Here is a 9,183-nt window from a genome sequence, read left to right as displayed (position 1 = left end):
CTTTCACCTGATGATACTTAGAGCGTAAATCTATCTTCGAAAAGATCTGTGTCCCCTGTAACTGGTCAAACAAATCATCGATACGCAGAAATGAGTATTTATTCTTGATAGTTACTTTGTTTATTTCTCGATAGTCGATACACAACCTCATTGACCCATCTTTTTTCCTCACAAATAAAATCGGTGCTCCCCAGGGCGACACATTGGGCTGAATAAACCCCTTATCTAACAGCTTCTGCAACTGTTCTTTCAATTCTTTCAGCTCTGCTGGTGCCATTCTATATGGCGCCTTCAAATCGGTGCTGTCCCCGGAACCAGATTAATAACGAACTTTACCTTACGATCAAGAGGTAGTAATTGAGGTGGGGTGCGCACACGTGATCCCATAAATTGGTACTCCTGTTCCTCTAAAGGTTTGAATACTACCACACAATGATGGCAATCAATGCTAGTATAGTAGGCAGCTAGCCAGTCCATTCCCAAGATTACATCAAACCCATGCATATCTAAAACCACCAGATTAGTTAGCAAAGACCTCCCCTAAATACCCACTGGATAGTCTCTGAGTACCTTTCTACATATCCCTACAACTCCAGTCGGCGTAGCAACAGGCAAACTAATATCTAACTACTGAGGCTCAAATCCACACAACTTCACATAATCGCGGCCATAAAATAATGAGTCGCCCCAAAATCAAATAAGACAATAGCTTTAAATGATAGTATTGAAACCGTACCTATCACCACATCTCCAGCCACCTCATTATCTCCCGGCATCAGTGCATAAATTTGCGCTGGAGCAGTATTCCTCTGCTATCCCCCTCAAGGCGCCTGATAGCCTCCTCTATATGGTCGAGGAGCAGCCGCTACCACTGGCGGTGCTTGACAGTTCCTCGCGATATGCCCAGGCTGGTGGCACTGATAGTAGATAACCTCCCTCGCTCGATACTCTCCTGGGTACCTCCTCAAACATCTAGGACAAGGAGGGGACATCTGCATGCCCTGTACTGCTCAATCTCCTCCTCCTCCTTGTCGTCGTCCCCCTCTGTTATCAAATCTCCTCCACGGCCCTCGACTAGACCCTGCTTGAAAATCAGAAGGCGCACGCCTCTTCCTCTGGCTCTGTGCTGCTGCGCCTTTCTGTAGGCCGCTCTCGATCACTGCAGCCTTGTCCACTATCTCTGAGAAGGTTTGAGCTCTAAAACCTACCACCTGCTCATACAGTTTCTACCTCAGGCCCTCCTCAAACTTCCTCGCCTTCCTCTCCTCATCTAGCACCATATACGGAGCAAATCGGGATAGCTCAACAAACCTCACTGCGTACTACTGCACCGTTATAGACCCTTGTGTCAAATATAGAAACTTTGACGCCTTCGCACTCTTGACCGTAGTGGGAAAGTACCGCTCGAATAAAATCTCCTTGAAGCGACTCCACGTCATCTCTACAGGGTTAGGCCTCTGCTCCTCAAGTAATCTCACTGACCTCCACCAGCACTTTGCTTCCCCGATCAATTTAAATGTAGCAAATAACACCCTCTGCTTATCTGTACATGAGAGAACTGTCAGTATATCCTCTATGTCCTGAACCCAATTCTCTGCTACCAGTGGGTCCGCTCCTCTAGCACAAGACGGGGATCGCATACGCGTGAACTGCTTAATCATGCAGCTCCGCTCTCTCAAACTCCTAGCCATCTCAGCTATCACCTACTGAGTGACGCTACACAATACTGCGTCAGGGTCTCCACCACCTATACTGGAAGGTCCTACTCCATCACCTCCCACATTCGTGCTACTGCTTCCCAAATCTATCCTACAAAGGAAGCAACTAATCTCAGCATAAAATTACTATCACACAACCCATACACCGCTATAACTCATAAATTACTCTTCTATCCACATCCTTGATCCCAATTTAAGATTCAGTCCTACCACTCAGAAACAAGACCCAGCGATAGTATCCATGGTTTTCCTAAAATCATCACCCCAGGAAAAACACAGAAACAACCTTGGTACTCCTATCTCTAAGCCGCAAAATAGAATCCTAAATTCTCACCTCATCCTCTAATAATCACTAACTCACATTTCAATTTACTCATCTCCTATTTCTCCCAAAATCCACTCTTATACTCTGGTATTGTATTCCACTGTCTACTAAAGTTTACACAACCTAGCAACCTAGGCTCTGATACCAAACTTTGATGCCTCGATTTTCGTACAATTTTTTTTATAAACAATAATAAATAATTTACACGTAATTGACAACATCCATAAATCGGCCACTTCAACAACCATACTACCTTTCATACAACCCGACCCGCATTGGGTATTGGGTAAAAAGTCATTTTATTTATAAAACCTAACAGCGGAAGATAAATACATGCTTAACAACCAGAATAATATACCCAGAGTATCAACATACATATACAAATACATCACCATCCCATACTTAAAAACAACTCAACTCTAGGGAAATTACACCTCCCCTAGTCCAAAAACGCACCCTGTGTGTCAGGGTCCCAGCTCCCTAAGGTCTCAGAACTCTATCACCTAGCCTATATTTGTTCCCTAAAAAATTTAGATAATTTGGGTGAGACACATCTTAGTAAGAAGGGAGTAAATTATTTACAGTGTATGGCCATATGAGTTCAGTTATAGCACAATTTGCTTTTCAAATCAATATTTCATCTGAGAAAATACACTGATATACACATTCTCATTGTGACGCCCCGACCCGCCAAGTGGGGCCCGGGTGCTATGTGTTCCAATCACCTGTATCTAATACTATAATTATCATACATGCAGTGGAACATAATAAATAATCTCAAATAAATACCAGAGTTCTATATAACAACCAAAAACCAACACTACAACATCCAAATATCTATCTCCACAACTAGTATTTAAAATATAATCCCGTACAAATATAACTATACATATTTCAGTATCTCACAATACCCCAAAAAGAAACTACCAAAAACAGTCCCAGCCTAAGCCTTCAAACCCGGTCTCCAGAAGAACCTGAAAAATTGTTAATCCACTAGGGTGAGACACTTCTCAATAAGGGTGGAATAAATTATAACAGTGTGTGATAATTGAGTTTTAATATTTATATCTCAAAAAAACTGCTTCTCATATAACATCAATAACAACTGAGAAAACATATCACTGATAACATCACTAACATGTGATATCATACGCACATCCAAAATGCACAAGTACATAATTTTTATGCGGGCCAAAGTTCTCAAGGATAGGGAAGGTTACCCGCCCATACAAGTAGCTTCCCTCTGCTCTAGTACTAAAAACTACCTACCAGAGCACTCACCTTACTCAGTAAGCCCTTAGGTGAAGTATTAACTTGCCGCCAGTACATACATCTTTATTATTTTAAAGGCGAAGGTTTCCGAGGATCGGGATGTCTACCCGCCCATACAAGTAGCATCCCTTTGCATTGATACCAAGAAACTACCTAACAGAGCACTCGCCTTTCTCAGCAAGCCCCCGGTGGTATGTTTACCTTGCCGCATGCACACACATGCTTTCACAATATGTTATACCATTATTTTTATGCTATAATTAAATTCACATGCGCACAACACATCAACACATGAATCACGCATCTCATACTTCATATTCTAATGTCCTCAATACGTGGCCCACACAGGAACCTACGTACTTCTTATCTACATGTGGCCCACACAGACACCACTACCGACATAGGGTACATAACATGGCCCACACAGGCGCCATTATCCATATAAGATATAACGTGGCCCACACATGCACCACTACCCACATAGGGTATATAACATGACTCACACATACGCCATTATCCACATAAGATATAACGTGGCCCACACAGGCACCACTACCCACATAGGGCATATAACATGGCCCACACAGGCGCCATTATTCACCAGTATCCAATCTCCATGACCTATCCATCATACATCGGTAGAACAAGCTCCTCGACCTGCCAATGTCCTACCCCATATAAATGACAATATGACAAGCTCCTCAACCTGCCAATGTCATATCATGATTTACATCTAGGCAATATAACAACCTCCTCATGCCAACGTTATATTGAGATGCATACGAATAACCACACTAATTAGTTCACACAAATGCATCAAATCATTTCCATACAGGAATCCAACAGATCTATACATTTCCCACATAGTATCCCTACAAATCAATACATTTCCACACAGGAGTCAAACATAACAACTCATTCATCATGCCATAATTTATTCAAACACCCCCACATGCAAACCCAAATACCACAGTAATTCATATTCAATTTATGAGGAAAAATTACTCCCATGTCACACGAATTTAATATCATAAGAAATTATTCCAAATATAAATCTTAAACAAAAATCATCAGGCTATTCTGAAAAATCATATAGATAAATAATAAATTCTATATGCTCATAAATAATCATTTCACCTTAATAAAATACTGATATAATTTTATTCCCCCTGACTTGATTCCCTGAATTACGCTTGCAGGGCTCCCAAACTTATACCCACGACGCTCACCCGAACCCTGATTCAATCAAATCAACCCCAATAAAATATTATTTTAATATTTCCTAATTTATAATAATTAAATACCAATTAATTTCTAAATAACCCATTTATCCTAATTTTGGGTTATTTCTACAATAACCCCACAAGAAATTCTCTCTGGTAGACTTGTAGAGAATCATCCCTAGATTCTTGTGGTGGTGTCCGATCACCCATTTGACTTAAAATTTAGGAAAAATTGAGATAAGAATGAGAATTTGGCTTACCCCACGAAATATGCCCTCGTTACTCTTACGACAAATCCATTTCGGTAGATATGTTGGTGGCGAACAATGGAGTTCGGTGGTATCTTCGGATTTCCAATTGGACGAGAATCGGCCACAAAATCGTAAAAGAAGAGGAGTGGAGAGCGTAAAATAATATATTTAATTTTTTTCCTTTCTCTCTCTTTCTTTCCTTTCTTATTCAGCACGTGAAATTTTTTTTATTTTTTCTTCTTTCCCTCTGTTTTGTTCCAACAGAAAACTTAAACACTAAGTTTTTTTTTTTTTTTCTTTCCTTTATCCTTTCTTTAACCTTATCATATACTTATATATATATATATATATATATATATATATATATATATATATATATAATTAAATATAAATATATATATTTATATATATATATATCGACAATCCTCAAATTTCTTAATTTAATTAATTTTTAATAATAATTAATTAATTAATAATAATAATTTTTTTAATTAATAATTTTTTTATTTTATTTAGTTTATTTATTTATTTATTTTTTGGGTCGTTACACTCATAATCATATAGATATACAACACAAACTTTTATAAGCTTTCAACCATTTCTTAAATTCAATAATTTTCAACACATATTTACCGCAAAGTTCCTAAGAATAGGGAAGATTACCCGTCTATACAGGTAGTTTCCTTCTACCTTAACACGTTATGTAGCCACATATGACCACATTTGATACTTATCAAGGCACTCACCTTACTCAGTAAGCTCTCAAGAGGAGAGTTTCATTTCACCTCAAATATTTATATTATTAACTCACACGGTTCCATTTCTCAATTTTATCATTCTTTATTTCTCAATCTTCTTCCTTCATTTCTTATTTTAGCCAATTTTATCATTCTTTCACTTTCCATTTCCATTTTTACTTTCCGGCTCACGAGTATCCTTGGTATCAAATACCAACATCGCGTCTATAACTCATGACCACTGTAAGGATCTTTCTTTCCATGTCATGCTTTTCCCCATGGTCAAGGTTGTGCGGCCCGAAGGCTGGATCTAACCGTGGTTGGCCGACCCGGTTAGATCAAAATATCATATCACATATCACGTCTGTAGTATGACTGGTCGGCTTATAGCCCTTATCCGGACTTAGGGGGCCCACAACCCTACAAAATGGCTCAGTCGACTGTTACGCCACAAGCTCCAAGTGTCTGTGTGGTTGCACTAACACCACTAGCAACGGCACCGTGCTCAATATCATAGTCATCTATCAGGGTTCATTACCACATACCTGCAATCATTATGCGATATTGACATTTCATCAATCATATTCCAGTATATCACAATTCAGTTCAATATAAATATTCTCATCATTTTTTGTACACATTTCATCATCTCGTAATAATATATATATCATATTTCATGTATTTTTACATTTTCCCAAAATACTCATACCAGTAATTTGTACAATCTCATTTTTCATGCAAATAATTTGTACTCACGTATAAATATCATATTTCATTATTTTCCACTAACCACATCAATCATTATCGCTTCAATATTTTCTCAGAAAATACACATCGTTAAATTTCACATCTTTCAACACATGTCATGTGCCACACAATTTTCATCCAATATTCATAATATGTTAATTTCACACTATAAAGCATCAAAATTTAATATTACTCAAATGCCACACAATTTATCTAACATTTATTTCATAATAACTTTCAAGCAAAATATCATATGCTCATTTTCACATATTAATTCACATAGCAATTCTAAAAATACTGTTATAATTTATTCCCCTTATCTGACTTGCAGAGAGTCTTATTAGAACCCAAATCCTATACCCTTGGCGCCCGAAATTCAAATCCTGCAATTTATATTTTTCCCAGATTAATTAATTCATTTCTCAAAATAGCCTTCCCTAGGCCCCATGTACTCCAAATTAACATTTAAACCAATATTTGACACCCCCACTTAATTTTTTGAATTTTGTCTACGGGTTCCAAAATTATACCCGTGGCGCTCACCCGGGCCCTAAATTCTAAAAATTCTACTTCAACTCCAGATGCTCAACATTTTAGCATTTTCAAATTAATCAAAATTAATTAAAAATAAGCCCCTTAATAACCGTACCCCAAATTTGGGGTTTTGTCCACGACAACCCCACGAGAATTTCGTCCTGCTAGACTTGTAGAGAATTATCCCTAGATTCTCGTGGTGGTGTCCGTTCGTCAATTAGATTTATAATTTGCAAGAAATTAAAGGAAAAGGGGAAATTGACTTACCCTAGAAGATACGTCTACGTCGCTTCTACCACCGATCTGCTCTGATAGAAATGACGGCAACGGAGAATGGAACTCAAATGTATTTTCTGATTCTCGATCAGGCGAGAATCCGCCATGTAATTGAGGAGAGAGGGAGAGAGAACGAGAGGAAAGAGAGAGAGCTAGAGAGCGTGCTCTCTAGATTCTCTGTGCTTCCTGAAGTTTCAGGAAGCTTTGTTTGTTTTTTTTTTCTTTTAATTATATATATATTTATACATATATATCTAATGTATATTATATTATTATCATTTAATTAATAATAATAATTTAATTAATTAGTTAATTAATTATTTATTTATTTTTATTTTTTTATTTTCTTTTTATTCCCAAGACTATTACTTTCTCGGGCGTTTCAAAATATTTCTTAATCTCAAATCCTAATCTTTACTTAATTTTTGTAAATGAAGGACTATATATAAAGTTTGGAAAAAATATAGTCGTTGGGGACACGCTGGATATTTTTGAAAAAGATTAAGTAAGTTTAATTAAAATTAATCTAGTTTAACTCGCGGTCAAAATTCAACAACCCGAGAGGCTCGGTTGACTGTACTTGAGGTTCAGTTGACCGAGTGTCCCGATTCGGTCGACCGTGAAAAATTTGAACTGAAAGTATGGTTGATCATCTTGAGGGTTCAAAGACAATTTTTCAAATCCACGTGGTTCGGTTGACCAGGTCATTTTGAACTAGGAGGTTTGATCAACCGGGCGGTTGAGGCTTCTCCCAAGGATGTTCGGTCAACCAGAGCGTTGGAGTTCATTTTCTAGTCGGTTGACTTAAGAGTCAACTTGTTGACCCCAAGGAGGTTCAATCGATCGGGGCGTTGGAGTACATTCTTGGTCGGTTGACCGAAGGGTCAACTTGTTGACCTGGTAGGGTTCGGTCGATCGAAGATCTTAGTGTAACTGAGTTCGGTTGACCGAACATGCCAATTTGAGCATTTTCGGTCTTTTTTCTATTTAAAATGTTGTCTCTATTCATATGATGATTAACTTAGTTTTAATAGGGCACACTTTTATGCATTGCATGCGGGACTTAAGGTCAGTCTAGGTCTTTTTGAGCTTATCTATCTAATTATGCCTGTAATGCATTAATTATTATAGACCATAATGCCTTAAATATTACAGGCCCAATTAAAATAAAAATACAATAGATATATATTTCGAGTTTTATTTTCTTCAAGTCCATGTGCATCATATTGAAACTTCCAATGGATCCTGCACACAACCTCATCAAACATTAAGTACCAAGGTATTTGACATAATCAAAACGGGATTTGACCTATAAGGTCAACAAAAAAAATTCTTTTTTCACATCAAGTGAACGAATAACCATCGGGGATCTTAATGGATAAGATTTATTCATATAAAATTGTTTCAAGATTTTTTCCACATAAGATGATTGATGAATAAGAATTTCAATTTGAAAATCAAGACAAAATTTTGTCTTCCCAAGATCCTTCATTTCAAATTATTTCATTAAATAGTCAGCAGTCGTTGAGATCTCTTTTGGAGTTCCTACTATGTTTATGTCATCGACATAAATTGCGACTATAGCAAATCCAGAATTTATCTTCTTGATAAAAACACAAGGACAGATAAAATTATTTTCATATCCAATTTTCAACAAATATTCACTTAGACGATTGTACCACATTCGTCCAGATTGCTTCAGTCCATAAAAGGATCTTTGTAATTTAACATAATACATTTGCTGTTGTTTTGGACAATATGCTTCAGGCATTTCAAATCCTCCAAGGATTTTCCTATATATGTCATTATCCAATGAGCCATACAAGTAAGTTGTTACTACGTCCATGAGACGTATGTCGAGTCCTTCAGAAACAGTTAAAATAATCAAAAATTTGAAAGTAACTGCATCCATAACAGGGGAATAGGTCTCATTATAATCTATACCAGGTCTTTGAGAGAAACCTTCTGCTACAAGACGTGCTTTGTACCTCATAATTTCATTCATTTCATTTCTTTTACGTATAAAAACCCATTTATACCGAACAAGTTTGACACTCTCAGGTGTTTGGACTACTGGTCCAAATACCTTACGTTTGACTA

The sequence above is a fragment of the Malania oleifera genome, chromosome 5, assembly GCF_029873635.1.
Source record: "Malania oleifera isolate guangnan ecotype guangnan chromosome 5, ASM2987363v1, whole genome shotgun sequence".
NCBI classification, from domain to species: Eukaryota; Viridiplantae; Streptophyta; class Magnoliopsida; order Santalales; family Ximeniaceae; genus Malania; species Malania oleifera.
This window is presented reverse-complemented; position numbering follows the sequence as displayed.